At 39.7% G+C, this 25,548-nt stretch overlaps 1 protein-coding gene across 4 annotated transcripts in view; it reads right to left on the bottom strand.

The window, feature by feature from the left end:
• Positions 1–25,548, bottom strand: part of MKLN1 (muskelin 1) — a 322,457-nt gene that overhangs the window by 205,363 nt on the left and 91,546 nt on the right. For 2 of the 4 annotated variants that reach the window (XM_071221696.1, XM_071221697.1), the window contains exon 1: positions 1,214–1,272. The exons of the other annotated variants lie outside the window; for them this stretch is intronic. The gene's annotated coding sequence lies outside the window, so the exon portion shown is untranslated. Of the gene's footprint in view, positions 1–1,213; positions 1,273–25,548 lie in introns of those variants that run through there. 4 annotated transcript variants of the gene reach the window in all.

The following is a 25,548-nucleotide window of genomic DNA, read 5'->3' as shown; positions in this document are numbered from 1 at the left end:
TGGCTTACTCAGGGTTACCCAGAAAGCTAGAAAGAGAACTAAGAATTGTACCTTTGTCATCTAATACCTGGTTTGGTAGTTTATTTTGATCAGTATCTGCTGGTATTCTGTGCTTGGAATGCACAAGGGAGATGGTTCTCAGAGTCCGTAAAGTTTTCATTTGGTTGGGGTAATTTATCAGTACATTTATCCACAATTCATCTCCAATTTAGTCTTCATATTGCCCTTATTTTCAATCAGAAACATTCTGAACAGAAGTTCATAAAAATGTTGTAAGCAGTCAGGAAAAGGTTTACTACTATTAAGATGATTTGAGGGGACAATTTCAGGAATGTGGGTGAGGAGCTCCAAAGACCCATCCTTCAACAAAATAAGCATACTGGTGAAAATTAATTTTTTGTGGCCTGATTTGATTTATTTTTTAAAATATATTTTATTTTTCATGTTATTATACTTGTCCTCCCTTTCCCCCCTTTGCCCCTGTCCACCCAGCCCGCCACCAACTTCATGATCAGTCCCTTCACTGTTGTCCATGCATCCTTTATACATGTTCTTTGACTAATCCCCTCAGCTTCTTTCAATCAGCGCCACCACCTCCTCGCCTCTCACAGCTGTCAGTCTGTTCCATGATTTTATGCCTCTGGTTCTATTTTCTAATTAGCTTATTTTATTCATTAGATTCCTCTTGTAAGTGAGATCATATGGTATTTTCTCTTTCAGTGACTGGCTTGTTTCACTTAGTATAATAGTCTCCATTTCCATCCATGCTATTGCAAAAGGTAGGATATTAATCCTTCTTTCTTTATGCTGCATAGTATTCCACTGTGTTAATGTACCATAGTTTTTATATCCACTCATCTACTGATGAGCACTTAAGCTATTTCCGAATCTTGGCTTTTGTAAATAGCGCTGCTCTGAATACGTGGTGTAGGGTAAGTGGAGGCAATGTGGCTTCCTCACCCTGATGTCTGGGTAACTAAGGGAAGCAGTGTTCCCATAGCATTGGAGGGGCCTGATAACCAGTGTTCTCATAGCCTTGAGACTGGGTCCGATAAACTGTTCCCATAACATGAAGTGGGCTCGCATGCGCAGAACTATGTTATGTTATGTAATGTTTTGGCAGTTTTCTGGCTTTGTTCCCCTCTAGTACTTAAACAAGTAGGAGCTTCCCACTAGTTAGACACGCAGCTTGTAGCGTGCGTGGCTCACCTACCTGTGAATAAAGTCATGTCAAGTATCCCCATGGCTCCGCGCATTTTCTTCCATCTCCCAGAGGCAAGAGTGGATCTGCCCAGCCTTGATCGGTTGCAACACATGTGGGTACATAAATTCTTTTGAATTGGTGTTTTGGGATTCTCCGGGTATATTTCCAGCAGTAGAATTGAAACCATTTAAAGCTGTTGTTCCACAAAGGAAGATGAAAGCCAAGAAGACCAGAGGCTACATGCCACCATGCAGTGACCTGCTTGGAAAGCAGGGTTATCACTCCAAGAGAAGTGGTTATTGTCCCTTTCCCAGGTTTGAGAGCAGATATTTTGCCCAGGGGAAGATGCAGGAGATAAGAACAGAGAGTTCTGAAGTTCTCCACTTGGAACAGAGTGTGAGGATGTCAAGCTGAAGGGAGTTCTCTAAAACAATGGATATTTTGGTGATAAGCAATTAAGAGGAAGCTGGTTACAACAAGATAGATTGTAGGCTATGTAGTGCACCAGAGAGAACCAGGAAAAAAAGACAGCTAAAAAGAGTCAGAATAAATCTCAAATACTGGACTCAGAAACTACTTCAGGATCAGATTGTGGAGCAATTTATGCTCCAGGGAACTGTTGAAAACAATAGAGTGATTAGCTAGCACTAATGAAGCCTAACAGCTAGTGACCTTACCAACAGAGACAGACCACTTAATGGAAAGATCAAAATAGAAACAGTCCGAGAGAGCAATGCTACCATCACTGTCATCACTGTCATCGCAGGATGACCGTGCACATGACCAAGCATGCACATCTAAGGAGCAACATCAGAGGTTTCACGCTGCAGGGAAATACACTTTACTAAAATAATCTAGCTAAGTCACTAAGCAAATAAAAAAGCAAACTATAACAAGTTCATATACTCAAAAATGAACAATAAGGTCGAGGGAACCAATATTCAGAGTTAACGCACTGTATTATCTAAAATGTCCAGTTTTTGCTCTGGCTGGTGTGGCTCAGTTGGTTGAAGCATTGTCTGATAAACTGAAGGGTTGCGGGTTCAATGCCCAGTCATGGTACGTGCCTAGGTTACAGGTTTGGTCCCTGGGCAGGGCATATGTGAGAGGCAACTAATCACTGTTTCTCTCTTACATTGATGTTTCCCTCTCTCTCTTTCTATCTTTATCCCACTCACCCACCCCCTCTCTCTAAAATCAATAAGCATGTCCTCTAGTGAGGATAAAAACTAAAACTAAAAAATAAAATAAAATATCCAGTTTTAATAAAAAATTATTACACCTGCAAAGAAACAGGAAAGTGTTTTGTGACTCATACATATGCGGGAAAAAGCAGTCAACAGAAATTCCCAGTGAAGACGCCCAGATACCCAACTTAGCAAAGAATTCAAAGCAGTTATTATAAATATGTTCAATGAACTAAATAAAACCATGCTTAAAGAAGCAAAAGAAGGTATGACGACAATGTCTCCTAAGACAATCACTAAAGAGATAGAAATTATTGTTACTACTTTTTTAAAAGAACCTAATGGATACTGTGAACTTGAAAAGTACAATAACAGAACACAAAAATTCACTAGAGGGTCTCAATAGTATATTTGACCTGGCAGAAGAAAAAATCAACAAACTTAAAGATAGATAGATAGATAGATAGATAGATACTATTTATCTTAAGAACAGAAGGAAAATAATGAAGAAATATAAACAGAACCTCTGAAAAATATGAGATACCATTAAGCACATCAGCAAATGCATAATGAGAGTACTAGAGGGAGAAGAAAGGAGCTGAAAAATATCCAAAGAAATAATGGCTGAAAACTTGTGAAATTTGATGGAAAACATTAATCTCACATTCAAAAAGCTCAACTAACCCCAACAGATGAAGTGATCCACATCCAGACACTTCTTAGTAAACATGTTGAAAGAGAAAGTTAAAGAGAAAAATAGCAAGAAAACAGCAAGAAAAAAAAAAGATCACATACAACAGAACCCAAATGAAAGTAACATTCAATTTCTCACTAGACACAATGGAGGCTAGAAGGCATTGAGATGACATATTTAAAGTGCTGGGAAGGGAAAAGGAAAAAAAAACCACTCTGTCAACTAAGAATCTTTTACTTAGTAAAACTGTCAAAAATGAAAGTAAAATAAAGACATTCGCGGATAAACAAAATCTGAGATAATTCATTGCTAGCTGACCAGAGTTACAAGAAATAAAGAGGTTCTTCAGGCTGAACACAAGGGACTCTGGTTAGTAATTCAAATCCACATACAAAAAACAAGAGTACTGGTAAATATAATTATAAAAGACAGTATATCAATGCCTATTTCTTCTCCTTTATTTTCTAAAATGATCTAAAAAAGCAATTGTATAAAAGAATACATTTCACAATGATAGCAAAGGAAGAGTGTGGAAACAAAGCTGAATTTGAGTAAAAAATAAGTTACAAGATGGTAACTCAAATCCACAGGAACAAATGAAAAGAACCAGAAATGGTAAATAAGAAGGTTGATATAACAAACTCTAAATGTAACTTGCTCTCCATTTTTCTCAACTTCTTTAAAAGACATAAAATCATATAACAATGTATTGTATAGTTTGTAACAAAATTATAAACTAACAAGACCTGACAGGCATTGATAAAATGCTCCAACCACCAACAGCAGAATACACATTCTTCTGAGGTGAATATGGACTATATTCCAGGTTAGATGATATTCTAGGTTATAAAACAAACCCTAATAAATTTAAAAGATTTGAAATCATACAAACTATGACTTTTGACCACAGTGGAAAGAAATTAGAATCAATAAGACAAGGAAATTTGGTAAATTCAAAAACATGTGATTCTTTAGAGGACTTCCAGCCAAGATGGAGATATAAGTAGATATACTTTGCTTCCTTGCAAAACCAAAAAGACAACAACAAATTTAAAAACAAAAAAATAACAAGAACTGCCAGAAAATTGAACTGTATGGAAGTCTGACAACCAAGGAGTTAAAGAAGGAACATTCATCAGACCAGTAGGAGGGGTGGAGATGGGCAGCTGGGGCAGAGAGGACTCCCAGCAAGGTGGCAGCTGGAAGACCAGGGCGGGTGAGGTGGCAGCTGGCGGACCAGGCAATCCCACATTTGCATGCAGATAAACCAGGAGGAACAACTGGGGAGCAAGACAGACCATACAACCCAGGGTTCCAGTGTGGGAAAATAAAACCTCAGAATCTCTGACTGAAAAAATCTGTGGGGGTTGAGGCAGCAGGAGAAACTCCCAGCCTCACAGGACAGTTCATTGGAGAGACCTACAGGGTCCTAGAATGTACACAAACCCGCCCACCTGGGAATCAGCACCAGAAGGGCCCAATTTGCTTGTGAGTAGCAGGGGGAGTGACAGAAAACCAGCCAAGAGCCGAGCAAGTGGCATTGTACCCTCTCAGACCCCTCTTCCACATACAGTGCCAAAACACAGCAACCTGGTTGCCCTGTTCTGGCAAATACCGAAGGCTCTGCCCTTACCATATAACAGGCACACTGCGACAGAAAAAACATGGCCCCAATGAAAGAACAGATCAAAGCCCCCAAAACAGAACTAAACGATGAAGAGAGAACCAACCTATCAGATGCAGAGTTCAAAGCACTGGTAGTCAGGATGCTCACAGAAATGACTGAGTATGGTCATAAAATAGAGGAAGAAGTGAAGGCTATGAAAAATGAAACAAAGGAAAATTTACAGGGAACCAACAGTGAAGGGAAGGAAACTGGGACTGAAATAAACGGTTTGGACCTGAAGGAAGAAATAAACATTCAATGAGAACAGAATGAATGAATGAGAATTCATTAAAAAATTAGGAAAGGCTTAGGACCCTCCGGGACAACTGTAAATGTTCCAACATCCGAGTCATAGGAGTGCCAGAAGGAGAAGAGAAAGAGCAAGAAATTGAAAACTTCTTTGAAAAAATAATGGAGAACTTCCCTAATCTGGCAAAGGAAACAGACTTCCAGGAAGTCCAGGAAGCTCAGATAGTCCCAAAGAAGTTGGTACTGCCCAAGGAAGCACACACCAAGGTACATCATAATTATATTACCCAAGATTAAAGATAAGGAGAGAATCTTAAAAGCAGCCTGAGGAAAGGAGAGAGTTACCTACAAAGGAATTCCCATAAGGCTATCAGCTGATTTCTCAAAAGAAACCTTACAGGCAAGAAGGGGCTGGAAAGAAGTATTCAAAGTCACGAAAGGCAAGGACTTACATCCAAGATTACTGTATCCAGCAAAGCTGTCATTTAGAATGGAAAGGCAGATAAAGAGCTTCCCAGATAAGCTCAAGTACAAGGAGTTTATCATCACCAAGCCCTTATTATATGAAATGTCAAAGGGACTTATCTAAGAATAAGAAGATGATCAAAAATATGAACAGTAAAATGACAACAAACTCACAACTATCAACAACCAAACCTAAAACAAAAACAAACTAAGCAAACAACTAGAACAGGAACAGAATCACAGAAATGGAGATCACATGGAGGGTTACCAGCAGGGAGGGCGTGGAGGGAGAATGGGGGAAAAGGTACAGGGAATAAGAAGCATAAATAGTAGGTAGAAAATAGACAGAGGGAAGGTTAAGAATAGTATGGGAAATGGAGAAGGCAAAGAATTTACATGTATGACCCATGGACATGAACTAAGGTGGAGGAATGCTAGTGGAGAGGTATAGGGCAGAGAGGAATAAAGGGGAGAAAAAATGGGATGACTGTAATAGCATAATCAATAAAATATATTTTAAAAATTAAAAATTTAAAAAAGTTAAAAAATATGTGGATATTAAACTATAAACTCCTAAATAACCAATAGGTCAAAAAATTACACAGGAAATTAGAAAATACTCTAAACTGAGTGAAAATGGAAGGAAAACATACTAAAACTTATGGGATATGTCAAAGCAGTGCTTAGAGGGAAATTTATAGCTGTAGATGCCTATATTAAAAAGAAAAAAAGAAAAGGAGATCTCAATAACCCATCATTCTACTTTAAGAAACTAGAAAAAGAAGAGCAAACTAAACCTAAATGAAGCAGATGCAAAGAAAAGTAGATTTGGGTAGATATTAATAAAAACAAAGAATTAGAAAAACAATAGAGAAAATGAAGGGAACCAAAAGTTTGTTCTTCGAAAAGATCAACAACATTTACAAACTTTAGCTAGACTAAGAAACAAAAGAGAGAAGACTCAAATTACTAAAATAAAAAAAAAGAGGGGACATTACTCCTGACCCTACAAAAATAAAAAGGATTATACTCACAAAGGGGAGTACTATGAACAACTGTATGACAATAAGTTAGATAACGTAGATAAAACGGACCAATTATTTGAAAGACAAAACCACCCAGATTGACTTAAGATAAATAGAAAATCATAATAAATCTATAATAAATAAAGCAATTGACTTAGGAATTTAAAACTTCCCATAAAGAAAAGTCCAGTCCCAAGAGGACTTCACTCTTGAATTTTATCAAAATCCAGTTACCAGTATCTTTGGAACAAAGTTTGTCTCCAGTAGGATTTTCGTGAGGACCTGTATCCCTGACTTAATTTTTACTGACTTAATAAAGCACTGCCATAAGCCATGTGAATAACTTGGAGATCAAAGTGAGTTAGTCCCATCAGTCATTAAGATCCCTCCAGAGATTAAGTTTAACATATCCACCCACAGGACAAGGATTCTTTGTCCAAAAACTCCAGGTCTGAATCAGAGCAACTGACCAAATCAAGACCAATTCCGTTTGCTTATTTGCAGCAGCCAAACCACCATCCTGCCTTGTAGTCAGTTTTCACAGCATGATAAAGTTGTTTCAAACATCTGGAGCCCACTCGAATGAAATTTATTGCCTATAGAGTTTTTATTTTGAATGATAGTAAAGTTTTAGAAATAGTTAATGATAGTTATAGAAGATTACGAAGCTACTTTAATGCCACTGAATTACACATTTAAAAATGGTCAAAATGGTAAATTTTATGCTATGTATATTTAACCACACACACACACACACACACACACACACACACACACACGGGGACCCACTGCTGCTTGCTCTCTGTCCAGAATATTCCTCAAATTGTTTAACAGTACCATCTAATTTGGGACTTTGCCTACACCTGAGTTTCTCAAAGAGCTCCCAAGGTTTCCTATTAGTGCCATCAACATGGCAAATAGAATTTTTTTTTAACTTCCTATATCTCTGACTGTTTCTCCAGAAACTTAGAAATGATATGTAGCTACTTAGAGTCCAGGGACTTAAGATGGGTGTATAACATTTGGAATTAGCCTGACTCGGCATTCACTTCCATGTGCCCTCATTAAGTGTTACCTGAAATAACCAGCAGGATCATTAAGTGGCTTACTCTAATCCTTCTAGATTGTTAGACTTAATCTAGAATTAGGACGGTACAACCCCAATGAACTGCTACTGATTGACTCTGTCTTTTTCCTGTTTATCTGTTAGCCCGCCACAGCCTTGTGACCCAAGGCTCTGGAGTGGATCAGCCTCCTCCTCACTCCCTCCTGCGTACACCACGTCTCCATGGAAACTGCTTGTCAGACCTTGCTTGGCTGCAGGTTCTGAAGACCTCGCATCTGCAGCCTCAGTCCTGCACAGATTCAGTCTTAATCAGCCAGGCTTCTTAATAGGAGCCTGTATTAGGAACTCCATCCTCTTTAGTCAGTGGGGTGTATAATTGTCCTTAAGCCTCCTTTGGGGTACACCTGAGGAGTCCCCAATGTCACTGAGCTGCCCTGAGCTTCCACCACTGATAGGACAATGGCAGGGTTTCTGCCCTGGGGTGCTGCTTCAACCAGAACTCATCATCTTCTTCCAGTAAGCTCTCTCCCTCCCTCATCTTCCCCCACCCACAGAGCTGAGAGCCATTTTGAGCTTTTTGGGCCCCACTAAGGTCAGTTGGTACAATCTCCTTTTTGATGATCCCAAACTCTTCTTTCTCTACAGCCCTATTGCCTCTACAATAGTTCAGGCCCACATTATTTCCTTCTTCAGTGATTGCAAGATCCTCTCCTATGATTGCACTGCTTGCATCCAATCGCTCATTACAACCAGTGAGAAAACTTCCTTATAAAGAAGATCTGACATGCCCTTCCTCCCCAGAGTCAGTAGTTCCCATTGCCCTCATGATAGATTTCAGACCCTCTCGTTAGGATGCACAAGATTGCACCCTTGTAATCTGACCCCGGCTCACCTCTCCAGGATCACCTCTTGCCCCTCCCTCTGCATATCTGACCTCAGCCACACCAAACCACTTCCCTTCTCCATCCAGCCACCTGTTCTCTCTTGCCTCCGTGACTGTGCACTGCTGCCTCCTCCACCTGGAGTGTCCTTCCTCCTCCCCTCTGTATAAGCCTTTCCCAAATTCTCGGGGAACTTTCCTGCCTCTTGAATCTTAAGTGCCTCTTCTAAGTTCCCCTAGAGCTCCTGCGCTTACTCCCTTTCTGCCTTTCTGCTGAACCGCCAACTCCCAGAGGGCAGAGTGTACACACCTCCAGCCCTGTGCCTAGCATATTCACTCCAATGTCTGCTATGTAAGTGAAAGAATGAAGAATAATCTTCTGAAATTAAAATGTCACCACATGCTGATTATAAGTATATCCTTTCTCAGAGTCTTTTTTGGGGCACCATTCATCCTCGTATTGGATCATCTCTGAGTTTGCTATACTGTCAGGACATTGCAACTTGGACTATTGGCTATTGTCCCTGGGGGCACTTATACAAATGGGTCAATTGCGCCAGTTCAGCTCTGGCTACTCCCGGTTGCTTCCTTTTTGTTCGTAACTGGGGAGGTCCCTACTGGCCTTATGGCTAGTGATCCCTACTGGTCCCATGTGGCCTCTGTCAGCAGCTGGAGCGCCATTCCTAAGAGATGAGATAGTGGGTCAGCCCTCTTCTTACTGCCCAGGGAAGATTCCTTTCTCACTGGTTACGCAACTTCATTGGGGCTGTGTTTTCCTTAGTGAAGCCCAAGATCTGGAATCATGGTAAGAGGAGAAAATGGCAGGTAATAGATAAGATCTCCCGGGTTTTCCCAGGACATTGTTTTTTTTCTTTCTCCCAAAGGGGAGGGAAGCCGTAAGGAAACTGTGTTCATAGATAAAGAAATAAATCAAAGGGGAAGTAGAATGTGTAAGGATCCTCTCTCCAGAAATTTCAATGGATTATCTGGAAGGAAGCCAGAAAAAGAAAGACTTCTCACCACAGGTAGGCGCCCACCCATGTGGGTACATAGGGTGGTGTTAAAGAACAGTTGACCCTCAATACTATTTCAGTCACTTTTTCTTAAATCAACACACCACTCATCTTCCAGAAATGAGAAACCAGCCAACTTTTTGCTGTGGACCTGGATAAGATGAAAAAAGAATGGATTTCACCTCAAACTGAGTTCCCCTGCTACCAGTATAAGGCTTACACAGACATGGAGGAACAAGGACTCTAAGTGGAGAGGGCAGCAAAGCAAGGCACAGTCTCACTTTCTCCCCTGCAGCGAGAAAGACAAAGATCCATTAGATGAGAGAATGTATATGAAAGCACTTAGTGCAATGCTTGGCAAATGAATGGGATTCAATAGAATTGACTTCATTTTTTTAAATCTATGCTCAGTGTAGGAACCCATAAGGCAGTTCTGTGTATAGGAAGAATAATAGAAAAATATTTTCTCTCTAGATGATGGTTAAAATTTTGCCATTAGAGTTTCTTTCCTTTGATCTGTTAAAAAATGAATACCAATTTCAGGCAAAACACATTGTTTTCAGGACTTTCTACTTTACTATTAACGGTTGATCGCATATATAATTTTTAACAGGCAATAGTGGAGAAAACTCAAAGGCCTTAATCATAGACGGGGGAGAAAATACAAATTTTCTATTTCCTCAAAGCTAGACAAACCTATCAGTCTAAATTGGAATACTATTATTCATAACTTCTACCACATAAATAAATAATTTTAACAAGCATAGGTTCTGGTAGAGAGGAGATAGCAAATGTAGAAACCAAGGAACAACCAGGTCATTTGCCTCAGGGTTGAGAAGGTTTCTTTACCTGGACACATTAGGAGTGGTAGGAGATTCATCAGGTGACAACTTAGAAAGGGTAGTCGGGTAGACAAAAGGAATATAGAAAGCATAAACACTTTTATGCACATAAAGTTTTTAATAGGCAGCTTCTAATTCTACTTTACGTATGTTAATACTACCAAAACCTAGACCAGCGTTCATAGTTCATATCAGTGCTGAACAAATGTTTGCGTAACCAAAACCAAAATAAAAGCAAATGAAATGGGTACTTGTTAACACCAGTCAGCAATGTCCTGCATGAGATTCAATAACACTGTCAGGTTAATATAAGCTCTGAAAACAAAGTATTCGTGTCCTTTTTGCTGAGCACTATCCCACATGTACTTTCTTTTTTATACTCAACAGTTCTCTGAGATACGTAGCCTTCACTGCACCTGTTTACAGGTAAAGGAACGATGTCACAACAGGTAAAGGGGTTTACTCAGATCAGTGAGAAAATTAATGTTAGCCTAGAGTCTAAGATTCCAAAGTCCAAAATTCACAGGCAAAATTAAAAGACTAAAAAGAATCTTCATTGGTAAAAAAGAGTTCCCTCAATATTTTAATGAAGTATTATTACAACTCAGTAAGTAAAATACAAAGACCCTCCCCCCAACAGAAAAATTGGTGAAGGCTGTGAACTAACAAGAAAAGATTTCCATTGCAATCAAAGAAAGGCTCTGTCTAAAAATGTGAGTTCAGAGCTCTCTGGTAAAATGGCCTAGATTGGACTCACGGCCAGGTTGAAGATAAATGGGCCTTTCTCCTTGCTCTAATCCCAAACCTGAATCTTGCGATTTTAACAACCTCCACAGGGAGCGAAGACATGAGAAAGCCAAGAGTATTGGGAAGAATAGGTCAGCATTGTCTGAGCTTCATGGATAGAATATCAGCAGCTGAGGTGAAAGAATGCATAGGGCAGCATCACAGAGCCTGTGGGTCTCCGGATATTCCTCAGGGACAGAGTCAAACTTGGTCCGGCTGTGTGCAGAGCCCCTATAGTCTCACTACTCAAAGTGTGGTTTTTGGGCAGCAGTGAGGACATCTCCAGGGAGCTTTGAGAAATGAAGAACCTCAAGCCCCAACTCCAGGCCTCTGGAACCAGAATCTGCATTTTAGTAAGCTTCCCAGGTGGACCTGGCTCTGGGTTTGCTCACGGGAAATGCTCCGTCACTGTGTGCTGATTGAAAGACATGACAGGGGGATCTCTGAGGTGCCTTTGGAAAGAAACTCATCTGACTTAACTGAAAACTAGTCACTATCCAGCCAAGCAAAGTATCAACCATCTTACAAAGGGCTTTAAATAAGATTAATGAATTAACAACAGTGTTTTGTTGCTGATATTTTCCACAGTGAATTCAGAGTTTCTTATTAGTATCATTTCACCAGGATTCTTTATATGCCCAGGAAATACCAACATGGCATAAATCTTTTACTTTTTTTTTTTTTTTTGTCCTTTCTGGTCCACTTCTCATAAAAAAAGAACAAGCATTGGGAATGTAAAATCGAATGAGTAGAAATGAGAATAACGAATCTGGAAGGGCTGGAGAAAAGAGTGCCCACCAGTGTAAGGACATTGCTCTTTTACCTGCCTTTCCACAGAGCACGGAGTCTCTGAGCTTTCACCTTGTACCATACAGGTGTGTGTGTACGTGTGCATGTGTGTGTAGGGGATGATGGTGAGGAAGAAGAGACCGAGAATTAAGGACCCTTCTGCTGTTGTATGAGCTGACCCAGGCCAAGACACCAAATTCTGCCATTCAAGTGCTTCGGAAGCAACTGTGTGCACCATCGTCATCATCGTCATTATTGCCATCACCATTTTAATTCTACTTGCTGTCTGCCAATCTCTTTACTGACTAGACCATCTTAGTAAGGACCCAGCCCCTAGCTTCAAGGACGGCCACAGACCTTAGGATGCCAGGAAACTAGTTATAGGAAAGGAGACAAAAGGGACCCAGAGGATGGAGAGGCATTCTGAGTTCTGATAATGAGTGAGGTGACTCACAGCTGACTCAGACAAAGGAAGAGAAGCTTGGAAGAGGGGAGTGGTGGGGGGCAGACCTCAAAGGGGCCCTGCCCAAACGTACAAATGCAAGCTAGGAAGCCAGGAACACGGTGTTATTTAGAGAACTGCCTGCAGCTCTGGCATTGGAGGGAGGAGGGGATCCAAAAAAACAGAGCAAGAAAATTGTATTTGAAGCCAGAAAATGAGTTGTGAATCTGTAGCTTTACGTACTTTCACAAAGCTGTAACATTCTCTAGTGACATTGCCCTGGTCTTTGGCAACTCTCAGAATACTAATGCAATAGGAATTCACTGTCATCAGGTCCCCTGGGGAGGAGAGGTGGGTAAATCAGGTACCACCTCCTATTTTTCTAATGATCTCAATTAGAAAAAATGAGCCTCTTTTGACTTTCTTTAGTGTTTTACATTTGGAGAACATTGTGATCCAACCTGTTTTATATAATAGATTGTTAAAATGTTTGAATATATGACTAAGGCCGATCTCTCGTATTTATGGCTAATTGAGGTTTTGAGTTTGAAGACTGCAGGGTCACACATTGTTATGAAGGTTGGTAATGGCCTTGTCCTACATGGATTGTACTGAAATGATATGACTGCTCCACCACACATATATCTAGGCCCCCTCAAGAGCACGCATTTGTGAGATGGTGGGATGTCCGTATAGACTACTTGTGTGAACCAGTTTTTCTCTGTGTGCTAAACGCCCTACACAGAGATCAAACCCATGACCTCAGCCTCATTAAGGCAATGCAAACCAACTGAGCTATCTAAAAATAAATGTGGTTGATTACATATTTATATGTGATTTGATGACTATTGTTATAAATTACTTCACCAGAATGGCCCTGTGGTAGTGGAAAAGGCAGGTGTTCTTTGGCAGCTTGTCCACTTATAAACTCTCATTGAGAAGAAAAATAATTTACTCCCCAGGCAAAAGTGTTTCAACTTTGCCTGCCCCCAAAAGATAACACTAGCAGTTGAACACAGTTTTTTAAGCCTTGGACAACTTGTTTTATGTTACTAGCAGGTTTGCTGGACTTCATTTGGGGTGTTTTGCAACATTATTAATCCCACTACGATAATTGCAAAAGCAATGAGAATATTTTTTGATTATATTTATCATCTATGCCATTACAGTTGTTCCAATTTTCCCCCTTTGGCCCCCTCTACCCTGACCCCACCCACTCCCTCGGCCAATCTCCACACAGTTGTCCATGTACATGGGTCATGCATATATGTTCTTTGGCTACTCTATTCCCACACTGTACTTTACATCCCCATAACTATTCTGTAACTACCAATTTGTACTTAATCCCTTCATTTTTTTTGCCCATCCCCCCAACTCTCTTCCCATCTGGCAACCATTAAAATATTCTGTGTATCTATGATTCTGTTTCTGATCTGCTTATTTATTTTGTTTTTTAGATTCAATTGTTGATAGATATGTATTTATTGCCATTTTACTGTTCATATTTTTTTATTCTTCTTCTTAAAGAAGACCCTTTAACATTTCATATAATACTGGTTTTGTGGTGATGAATTCCTTTAGCTTTTTCTTGTCCAGGAAGCCCTTTATCTGCCCTTTAATTCTAGATGATAGCTTTGCTGGGTAGAGCAATCTTGGCTGTGGGTCCTTGCTTTTCATCACTTTGAATATTTCTTGTCAATTCCTTCTGGCTTGCAACATTTCTTTTGAGAAATCAGCTGACAGTCTCATGGGAGCTCTGTTGTAGGTAACTGCTTCTCTCTTGGCTACTTTTAAGATTTTCTCTTTCTTTTTAATATTTGACATTTAATTATGATGCACTTGGTGTGGGCCCCTTTGGGTTCATCTTGTTTGGGGGTCTCTGTGCTTTTTGGACTTGTATGTCTATTTCCTTCAGCAAGTTAGAGAGTTTTCTGTCATCATTTTTTCAAATAGGTTTTCAATTTCTTGCTCGCTCTCTTCTCCTTCCAGCACCCACATGATATGAATGTTGGAACACTTGAAGTTGTCCCAGAGGCTCCTTACACTATCCTCATTTTTTTGGATTCTTTTCTTCTTCTTGTTGTTCTGACTGGCAGTTTTTTTCTTCCTTATATTCCAAATCACTGATTTGATTCTCAGCTTCATCCATTTTACTGTTGATTCCCTGTTAATTGTTCTTTATTTCATTTCGTGTATCTTTTGTTTCTGACTGCATCTTTTTTATGCTGTTGAGGTCCTCACAAAGTCCATTGAGCATCGTTATAACTAGTGCTTTGAACTCGGCATCTAGTAAATTGCTTGTCTCCATTTTGTTTAGTTCTTTTTCTGGAGTTTTGTTCTGTTTTTTTCATTTGGGCCATGTTTCTTTGTCTCTTCATTTTCTCAGCTTTCCTGTGTTTGCTTCTATGTGTTAGAGCTGCTATGTCCACCAGGCTTGGTAGAGTGGCCTAATGTAGTAGGTGTCGTGTAGGGTCCAGTGGCACAGACTCCCCTATCACCCAGGCTGGGTACTCGAGGTGTGCCTTTAGTGTAGGCTGAGTATACCTTCCTCTTATAGTTGAGCCTTGATTGCTGTTGGCATGTCCAAGGTCAGCCACTGCCTGTGTTCTATCCAGGGTCACACAGCAAAAGCTACAAAGTGATCTGCAGATGGCTGCTACTTATGCTGGGCTTAGAGGTACCCAGGTGAGGCCAAGCTGTGAACCAAGGCTGGCTGCTGCTAAAGCCAGGCCAAGGGCAACTTATGGAGAGGTATGGGCCTGCTGAAGCCCGATGCTGCTTGTTTGAGAGAATTTAGGAAAATCTGAAGCATGGGCCGAGACAAGCCATTCATATAGAAAAGCCACTGGAAACAGCTCGGTTGGGCCGAAACGTGGGGTGGGAAGGGCCTCAGGGATCACCAGAGTGGGGCAAACAGAGTAAGCCAGGTTGATGGAGTCTTAGATATGGTACCCACCTGGCGGCTCTGTGGCTCTCTGGTGGAAGGGCTCAGAAAAGAAACAATGGCCTTTGCCAGCTCTTTTCGCTGGGAGAAAGCCACACCCCAGTTCTTGCCCTGATATTGGACAATTCAGTTCCTCCCTGTATGTATCTGGTGTTTTTTAATCAGTTGCCCCCACACTGAACTCAGAGGGAGTGAGTCCAAGTAAGTCTGTGCATGGGCACTTTAAGAGGAACTGCCTGGGATTCTAGAAGTTTCTGTCTTCTACAGCCTCTACCCTGCTGGGTTTTACAGCCAGAAGTTATGGAGACTTATCTTCCTGGCACTGGAACCTTGGGGTGGGGTCCTGGTGTGGGGCTGGGGCCCCTCGCTCCTGAGATATCCCTCCCAATTTTTATTGGACAGGTGTGGGTAGGGACTGGCCTGTTCTACATGTCTGTCCCTTCTACCAGTCTCATTGTGGTTTCTTCTTTAATTCCATAGTTATAGGGCTTCCATTCAGCTCAGTTTCTGACAGTACTGAATGATGATTGTTCTATAGTTTAGTTGTAATTTTGATGTGGTTGTGTGAGGAGGCGAGCTGTATTTACCTATACTGCCATCTCGGCTGGAAGTCCCCACGAATGTTCAGCAATGAGAATATTGAATGTGCTGTTGAGAAGAGGCTTTTGATTATGATGTAAATTAAAGAGATTAACAAATTGAATGTGCTAAAGAAAAAACAAAAAAACCCCACCGGTGTTGCATGTGAGTAAGAGATGGATTATTACTCAAGAGGGGTGATCCTGAAAGAAAAAGAGAGATTCAAAACATGTGAAAAATCCTGGCTGGGTCTATGCAATGAACAGCAATCAGCAAGAAATAAAGAAAAGTAATCCAAGAAATGGAAATAATTTGGAGTGTGTGAATGGCATCAAGTCTGAATGCCTATAATCTAAATATTAATTCAGGTAAGGGCTAAAAATATGTTCAAGCATTTAAAAGCCAGATGTAGTAAAAACTCTCATTTTGAAACATTTGCTGAACAATAGCGATAGTTCCATAGATCCAAAGTCCATTAGATCTGTGCAACATTAAGTTCCCCATGGAGTCCGCCAAGGAGTTCTCTATGGTACTCGGCAAAGCCCACCAAGGGCTGCTCTGACCGATTTCCTGTTTTGGGTAAAGAAGCCCAGTAGAATGGATACCAGCAAGGAGATGAAAATGCTGTCTAGTTTTAAACCTTTCAGGGACCATCAAACATTTCTTTTTTTGGTGGAAATGTGTCTTTCTAAGTTTAAGTCACTCTTAGCCAACTGTCTGTAAGATGTATTAATGTATATATACATTTCTCTATATATTTTCTGAATCATGCTTTTTTAATTTAATATTGGCTAGTGGAATTTTCCTTTAGCTTTCAGCTATTTCTTTTGCATGGTATTTTAATGGCAGCTTGTTATTCCACTTTTTTACTACATCATGTGATCCACCTTTTGCTGAACTCTTAAGAATATTAATATTAATATCATTTAGCTTAAATTGTTATGCTTCTCTGGATATTTCATGAGGATAAATTAGTAGAATGAAGGTGCTAGCATATGTTTAAAATTTTAATATATTTCCAATTTTTCCTTCAGGAAGATTTTGCCAACAGAAATCCTTCCCCCAAAAATATCAATGTTCTTATTTTCATGTACCTTTGTCAGTACTAGATACTATTTTTCTTTTATCTCTACTCATTTTGAGGAGAAAAGATATTTTTAATGTTGATTTATTTGGTTGTCATTGAGATCTCTTTCTATGATTTTTAATGTATAATATTTGCCAATTTTTCTCTTGGATTATTTGCCTTTTAATTATTTGTACTAACTTTTTATATAATAAGGACAGTCCTCTTTCCCCCAATTATTCATTAGCCTTTTAACTTTATTTATAATGGCCAACATTGTTTTTCATCTCTAAGAATAATACCAGTCCCAATTGATTCACATGGCTAATGAGAAAACTAAATAAGAAAATATCTATGAAAGTGCTGTAAAATGTAAAGGATTTTTATTACTTACTTACAATGTTAATGATAGGCAGAAATGAAGAGGGTTGGCCCTCATGTCTACCATGAATTGTTGACAATTAAACTCCTATTCTTGACTCTGACAGCATCTTACAAAACAAGAAATTAATTTATACCTTTTGTATCATAGTTATAAGAATATTGTGAAAATAAACAAAGGTAGAATATGAAAACACTCTGAGATGTTTAGATGTTTCCACAAAAAAACATTATTATTCTTTTACTTCCTTTTAAAAAATCTAATTAATCTGGTACAGACTCATCAGAACAGGAAAGGTATCGTATTTATCACTACTGTTAACCTCAGGTTCATAAGTTTATGCCCTGCTCACCTTCCCCAATAGTCCTTTCCTCAAGCTTTTCTTTGCTTGATTACAAAAAGAGATCAGTCAGTGAAAAACTCTTCTTCAATAGAAAGAAATATTTTTAAAAATTATATAGTTTTATAATTTATTAAGTATACAATCTCTAAAGGCATACATGGAGAAGTTTTGCTCCCAGTGATGTCTCCATCCTCCCTCTTGCCCCCACCCTGGTCCCTGTGGTTTCCATTGCATCCTTGTAGTGTTTCTTTATACATATGCAAGCAAATACAAATAAATATTGTATTAGTATTATTACTCCTTTCATTCACAAAAGTGGCATACTATATACATTGCTCTCTATCTTGCTTTACATTTAATGTAAACCTAAGACATGATGACACTGTCATTAAGTGGAAAATTTTTAAATTTCTGTCTTCGTTCTGTCCCCAGAATTGTAGAAGGTCAAAGTTGTATGGTGTGATAAAAGATTTTCTAGTCATACATCAAACCTATTTCCTCTTTTTCCCAGGCAGAGGACTGCATTTTAAAGCCACCCCTGCAGTTAGATAAGGCCATGTGACTGAACTGTACTGGACAGAATGTGAGCAAAGTTTATGTGTGCCACTGCTAGGTCCAGCCCACAAAAATATCCCCACACAGTCTCCACCTTCTTTCCCTGTACGGCAGCAGGATGTCAGTGCCTAGAGCAAAGTCATAAGCCACAGGTTTAAGGTGGCAGAATTATAAGATGGAAGGGCATGGTTCCTTGAACTACCACTTGGAAGAGAGCCACCCACAATTAGGGACACCCATTTTAGATATTATATAAGTAAGAAATAAATTTCCTATAATCTGAGCCACAAGACAGTTTTAGATTTGATATACAGATTTAATACAGCAGCTAGTATTGCCTTCATTAACACAGACAACAACTTAAAAGTCCTGCTAGTCCATCCCTGACTGGTGTGGCTCAGTGGGTTGAGCATTGTCTTGCAAACTGAAGGGTCACTAGTTCGATTCCCGGTTGGAGCACATGCCTGGGTTGGGGACCTCTGAGAGGCAACTAATCAACATTTCTCTCACACATCGATGCTTCTCTCCCTCTCTTTCTCCCTCCCCTCTCTCTAAAAATAAATAAATGAAACCTTAAAAAAAAAAGTCCCTCCTGTCCAAGACTGGCATATTGTATATTATAGGTGCTCAATCAATGTGTTTGGAAGAATGAATACTTGAACACCTTTGAAGATAAATAATTAATTCACAACCCTTTTGGCTAGTTTAATTCATTTCAATCAGCTTAAATTACTGGAAAATTACTTATATGGAGCTAAAATCCATCACTCTTTAACTTGTACCAGTGTGACTGCCCTTCCCAGTTACACAAAATATGTCTGAGTCTTCTCCAAGACAGCCTTTCAATTATTTGACAACACCTCATCCCACTCCTCCATGATGAATCCTCTGGTCTTCAAGCTAAATAGTCTAATCTTTCTCATTTTTCTTCTTAGGTTATAGTTGCTGAAACTCTTATCACCATCTTTACACTCCTGGGCACATTTGGGTTTGCCATTGTTCCCCATTCAATGGGTACTCAGGAGAGAAGGTCATACTCTTGGTAACACTAACCAGCCGTGAGGTACCATTGCCCCTCTCAGTCAGGACTCCATACTTCAATCAACACAGCTTAATGTTTTTACAATCTCTGTGTGGGGCCTATCACCTGTTGACTAGTTTCAATCTTGTGGTCAAGCTTCCTACCTTTTCTCTCTCCTCTCTCCCACCCCCAACATACACACCAATTCAATATATGACCTTTGACAAATGTCTTCTCTGAGACTCATTTCTCGTGTGAAAAATGAAGTGGTCGGACCAGATGATCTCTGGGTTTTTTTCCCTATTCTAATATTCTTTAAGTCTAAAACAGGAAGTTATGGGAGAGCTCACATCATATTTTTACATAGAATCTTTCACCCATCTCAGATGGAGAGTATAAATCTACCTGGAAACATTAAGCTCATTAAATAACATGAAACTCTACAGGTTATTTTTCTCAGTTGTATTAGATGTATTATTTAGTTGTCTTAGTTGTATTGTTTTCTCTGTGTATTAGATATACTCACAGATATCTGGATAGACTAAGGTGGAACTACAGTGGTCAGGAGGGGGAAATAAGGACCAGTGACAGCATGAGAATCAGGCTGTGTTTTTCTCTGAAGGAACGCTCCATCATTTTTTTAACCCAGGGAAGAGTGACCATGAAAAAGGTCATAAAGCCTGGTTTGACATCTCATCAATTACCTCATCTCACTTCACACACTGTTCAAACATACAAAAAGATTCCTCAGCCAATGGGAAAGTAAATGCATTTAGTGTGGTGGGGAATTGACCCATGTCTCCATACCCCTTGCCCTTGGTAATTTTTTAAATAGTGATTTTAGAGAGAGAGGAAGGGAGAAAGGGAAATAGAGAGAATAACAACAATCTGCTGTTCCACTTATTTATGCATTCACCGACTGATGCTTATATGTGTCCTGACTTTGAACCCACCACCTTGCTGTGTCAAAAGGATGAGCTAACCAACTAAGCTATCCAGCTGGGGTGGTAAATTTCTTAAAACAGACATCTTACATGATTTAAGCTGATTACTTTCTCCTGATATTTCTGCCTGACAGTCCTCCATCCATGCCTACAAGCCTGGATCCACTTCCCACCCTCGACTGAAATTCTACGCATTATTATTTGACCTCTTTTGAAAAAGTCATTGCCGGTTTTATAACCCGATCTGGGCACACTCCCCATTGGGGCCTGCATTTCCTGTGGATGATGCGTTGGTTTCCTAGGTGACAAAATAGACCTGTTAGCTTGTGGCTTCTGACTCACTCCCTGCAATGGACGTCACAAAATCGTGGTTGAACAAGTGGATGCTGATAAAAGCATGTGCTTAAGGGAGCAGTAGGGCACTAATGGTTAAAGCCATCTCCTTGTACCAGCTCTCCCTCCCACTAAGCAAGCCAAAAGACTGACACAAATACCAGATGTGAAAAAACAAGCAACGGATTTGAAACCCCTCTGGATTAGCAGTCATGTAGAAATGCACAGTGGAGTCCTATATACAGCCCCAATATTTTGTTCCTTTCCCTGTTTACAATTTCCTTTTCCCCCGGAATGTGGAAGTACCAGGATTGTCTGATGAAATGTCCGATGGAGACTGAAGGAAGGGAGGTGGAGACAAGCCATAATCTCACCAAAAGCTTGTTTACTAAGGTAACATTTCTTTTGATTTTCTTTTTCCCAAGAAGGGAAAGTAAACTCAGAGTAGATGGGCCAATTATTAGAGCCCAGAATGAAAAATACATTCTGCCTGGCAATTAATCTTCAGAAAAGCTGGATTTCATGAAGCCTAGAGACAACATGTACACACACACACACACACACACACGGCGGGAAGGAGGGTGAGACAGAGCAGAGAGAGAGATTAACCTTCTAGCCACCTCTTTTGCTATAATTGATCTCAGCAATGTACTGAACTACTGAAGACTGAATGGATTCTTTAAATTCTTGAATTCCTTAAATGACCAACAAACATGAAGGTTCCTTCCTGGAGATAATGCATCTTGTTTTCTATGGAGCCTTGAGGGATGCTTTAAATAGCAACAGCAAGCATCCCAGTGAATTAGACAGCAAATGTAGGTTAGCTTTATTTAGACAGATAAAGAGAAGTAGAGAAAGTTGTCTGGTTCAAGGGCAGTGCAACCTGACATGAGAGCTTTTCTCAGAGGAGGAGAAATTGCCTTGGGGGAGAGGGGTACTTGGGGAAAGAGCAAAGTTCCTTGGATCACCAGGGGAAGTGATGCTAAGTTCCTCAGTCCAGAGGAGCAGGAATTAAGAATGGCTTGCCACTTGCTGAAGGGAAGATCTATAGATTTAAAATGTAAAGGAGAACTCAGCATCCCTAAATTCACACGTGCACACATCTTCTCATTTCTTGAGGAGTTTCCCATTTCTTGAGAACACCATCAGAAAGGACATGCTTCCCAGAACATAAGCGAGGGTAGGGAGTTTATAAGACTCCACTGGAGTGGGACTGGAGACCCTCAGCAAGTTCTGAGCCATGAAATAAGTCCAGATGGAGAACTCCTGGAGATGTGGCAGCCCAGAAAGCAGGGAAACTGGCCAATCTGGGAGCATTCACTCTTCAAACAATGTGGATGATTGGGGAAAAGTTACAGTCAATGGGTTTGGTTAAATTTTTCTCCTTCTCCCCACAACCCTTAGATTATTTTTTCTGAAAACAATACCTAATGGAAGGCAGTTGGCCTAGAAAAAAATCTAACTCTCTGGTTTTGTTTGTTGTTACTCTACTGTTTATGGTTTCTTTCTTTCTAATTTTTTTGTTGATTTCTCCTCAATTTTCAGAAGCCAAATGATATTTGACATCAGTTCATAGTCCCATTAGTTAGTTTTCAAAGGAACAATTTTAATTAGTAAATTTATAATATTTGAATAAATTATACTTAAAATATGTAATGGTTTTGAGTAAACCAATTTATACCTAAAACATTTTTATGTTCCTTAAAGTGACACTGAATTTAGACTTGTTTAAAAAAACTGTAGAGTCCTGGCTGGTGTGGCTCAGTAGACTGAGGGCCAGCCTGCTAACTCGATTCCCAGTCAGGGCACATACCTGGGTTGTGGGCCAGGTCCCCAGTGGGGGGTGTGCAAGAGGCAACTACATACTGATGTTTCTCTCCCTCTCTTTCTCTCTCCCTTCCCCTTTCTCTAAAAATAAATAAATAAATAAAATCTTTTTTTAAAACTGTAGAAAATCTAAAAATTTAAATTTGCAGATTTCTTTTTTAACTTAATCTTTATTGTATTTTTTCCAAATACCATTTAGTCCCCTATACGCCCCTCCCCCTGTCAATCACCACAGTTGTCCATTAGTCCTTTCTCCTTTTTGCTCAATCCCTCCACTCCTTGTCCTGCTCTCCATCTATGTATGAGTCTGTTCCCATTTTCCTTGTTAGTTCAGTTTGTTTATTAGATTCCTCACATGAGTGAAATCATATGGTATTTGTCTTTCTTTTACTGGCTTATTTCACTTAGCATAATGTTCTCCAGGTCCATCCATACTGTCGCAAAGAGTAAAACCCTCTTTTTATGGCTGAGTAGTATTCCATTGTGTAAATGTCCTATGGTTGTTTTATTCATCTACTGATGGACACTTGGGCTGCTTCCATATCTTGGCAATTGTAAATAATGCTGCAAAGAACTTAGGGGTGCTTATGCTCATGTCCCCCAAAACTAGATGCTTCCTTGTTAAGGGTCTCACAACTTCTGAAAATTATACATTTTTATGTATTGCCAAGGCAGCTGTCATAGGCAAAATAGCATGATCTTGTCATGAAGCAAAATTTAAACTTCATTTTTAATTAGCTGTTTGTGCCACTTTCTTTGTACTTATCATTTGTTTACTCATTCATTCCTTCCTTCAACAATTATTCACCAAGTACCTACTTTATGCAGACAGAGTGAGCTTACTTATTTGTTCCCACTCTTCATTACTGAGTGCTTCTCTCCTCCTTGTCAATTTTTCTTCACTCTGTCCACCTCAACCCCATTCACTAGTTACTTAGTAAACTAGCATATGGACTAATAATTTGTTCAGTTGAGAAGTACTGTTTTTTACTTTAGCTAATGCACACAAAATTTCCCTAGTTCACCGCCAAAAACTCAATATGCTTTTGACTATTTGTGAGACTGGCACATCAGTTAATCATTTGAAGCCATTACAACTCCAACAAGAGGATGGGAGACCCATTCTTCTCACTATATTTATAAAGTAATAGATGCAAAAGACTCATATGATGCCAAACTTATTCCAGTGTTTTATTAACTTTTTATAGATCCCCCTCACTTAAAGCTACTCCTATAAGTTTTTTTATTTGTGCAGTTACAAGATTCTAATCAAAAGGAAAACTACTTTTTTCCTTCTTTTTGGTAAAGAGATCAACATTTCTACATCAATGGAAATGGAAAAAATTAATAAAATCCTGGGATCCATATTTCTTGCTCTGACATCTCAATTGCTTCACGATTAGAGTAACTTTATTAAAAAATTTTAATTTGTGCTGATAATAAGGAGACCTTTAAAATGTTCTTCTGTAAGTCAATCTCAGAACTTGTTTTTAATATATTTTTTTAGATTTTATTTATTTATTTTTAGAGAGAAGGGAAGGAAGAGAGAAAGAGAGGGAGAGAAACATCAATGTGTGGTTGCCTCTCACACACCCCCTACTGGGGACCTGGCCTGCAATCCAGGCATGTGCCCTGACTAGGAATTGAACCAGTGACCCTTTGCTTCACAGGCCCGCACTCAATCCACTGAGCTATATCAGCCAGGGCTGGTTTTAATATTTTTAAGTGCTGGAGTAAAATCACTTGTATTTGGAGTTGAAGGCAAAATTATAATCAATCGCTGATCCAAATAAATAAGATATGGCATATGTAACTTAAAAATATATGAGGTATGTCCAGAAAAAAGTCTAGCCATTGTTAATGTAATGAGAACAGTTTGTGCGACATCGATGTAACCTGGCAGCCAAGAAGAGTGGACTGGAACAAAGATGACTTCACTGTACTAGTCAGTGGGGGGTGGTACATGCTGTTGAGTAAGCAAGTATATTGTGTGGCCAACACATTTAGAATGAATGAGCGAGTAGAGCAACAAATCTGCATCAAATTTTGTTTTAAGCTTGAATATTCCTCAGTGGAAACTATTCAGATGATTCAGAAGGCCACAGCTATGGGCAACTGGTGATTGGCAGCTTCATCATAACGATGCTCCCTCTCATGCATCACGTCTCATGCAGAGTTTTTTGTGAAACATCAAATCACTCAGGTGACTCAGCCCCGTACAGCCCAGATTTGGTGCCCTGTGACTCTGGCTTTTCCAAAAACTAAAATCACCTTTGAAAGGGAAGAGATTTCAGACTGTCAATGAGATTCAGGAAAATACAATGGGGCAGCTGATAGTGACTGGGAGAACTGTGTGAGGCCCCAAGGTGCCTACTTTGAAGGGGACAGAGGTGTCATTGTCCTATGTACAATGTTTCTTATATCTTGTATGTTCTTCAATAAATTTCTTTATTTTTCCACAGTACATGACTGGATACTTTCTGGACAGACCTCCTAGCAATTTTTGTTTGTGTTTTTCTATGTTCTCCATGTTTGCTTCACTAAATATTATTTCAGTAATTTTAAAAGGCTGTAAAGGAGAAATATTGTAATACTATTTGACTAAGTAAAATAAGAGTCACAAATTTTATTTTTATTTTGTGACATTTGTGGCTTTTCAGTATGACCTTGGCATTCTTCCTCTTCTGATGCAATTTCCTTCTCTGTTTCATTCTGTTTTGGTTGAGGTTGTTTCAACCTCCCCCTTCGCTGAGCAGTCTTTCAGCCTGTCTGTGACATCCCAAGCTGACACTTTGTTTTCTGAATATCCACTTCTATTTTCTGTGGCAACACCTGCAGATAAACATCTAGCTGGCCACCCAAATGGACACACCCCCACATGCTCTCAAACTCACATATACACGGACATAGTGGGCATGCACACACATGCTCACCTCCTGCACCCTCCCCCCGGGGAGCTCAAACCACTCCAGCTGTTTTCTGGCCTTGGCAACAAAAGCAGCAACAGAGCTTCTAATGTCAGTTCTCTGATCGGAACCAGCACTGATAATGTTGCAGCTGCCAAGGAAGAATTTAAGTCACCTGGAGAAGATTGCTGTACAGGAGGAAGACGGCGGAGCCAGATGCTTCAGGTTGTGTATAGTGATCAGAAGGGAAGAAACACGAGTTGGGCTTCCTTTACCCGAAGTACTTTGCCCCATTTTCTGTTGACAGCCACGTACTGATATTTCAAAGCTCAGCTCAAGT

This window comes from Desmodus rotundus, chromosome 6 (genome assembly GCF_022682495.2).
Source record: "Desmodus rotundus isolate HL8 chromosome 6, HLdesRot8A.1, whole genome shotgun sequence".
Lineage (NCBI taxonomy): Eukaryota > Metazoa > Chordata > Mammalia > Chiroptera > Phyllostomidae > Desmodus > Desmodus rotundus.
Note: the sequence above shows the minus strand (reverse complement) of the source record. Positions and strands in the feature narration are given on the sequence as shown.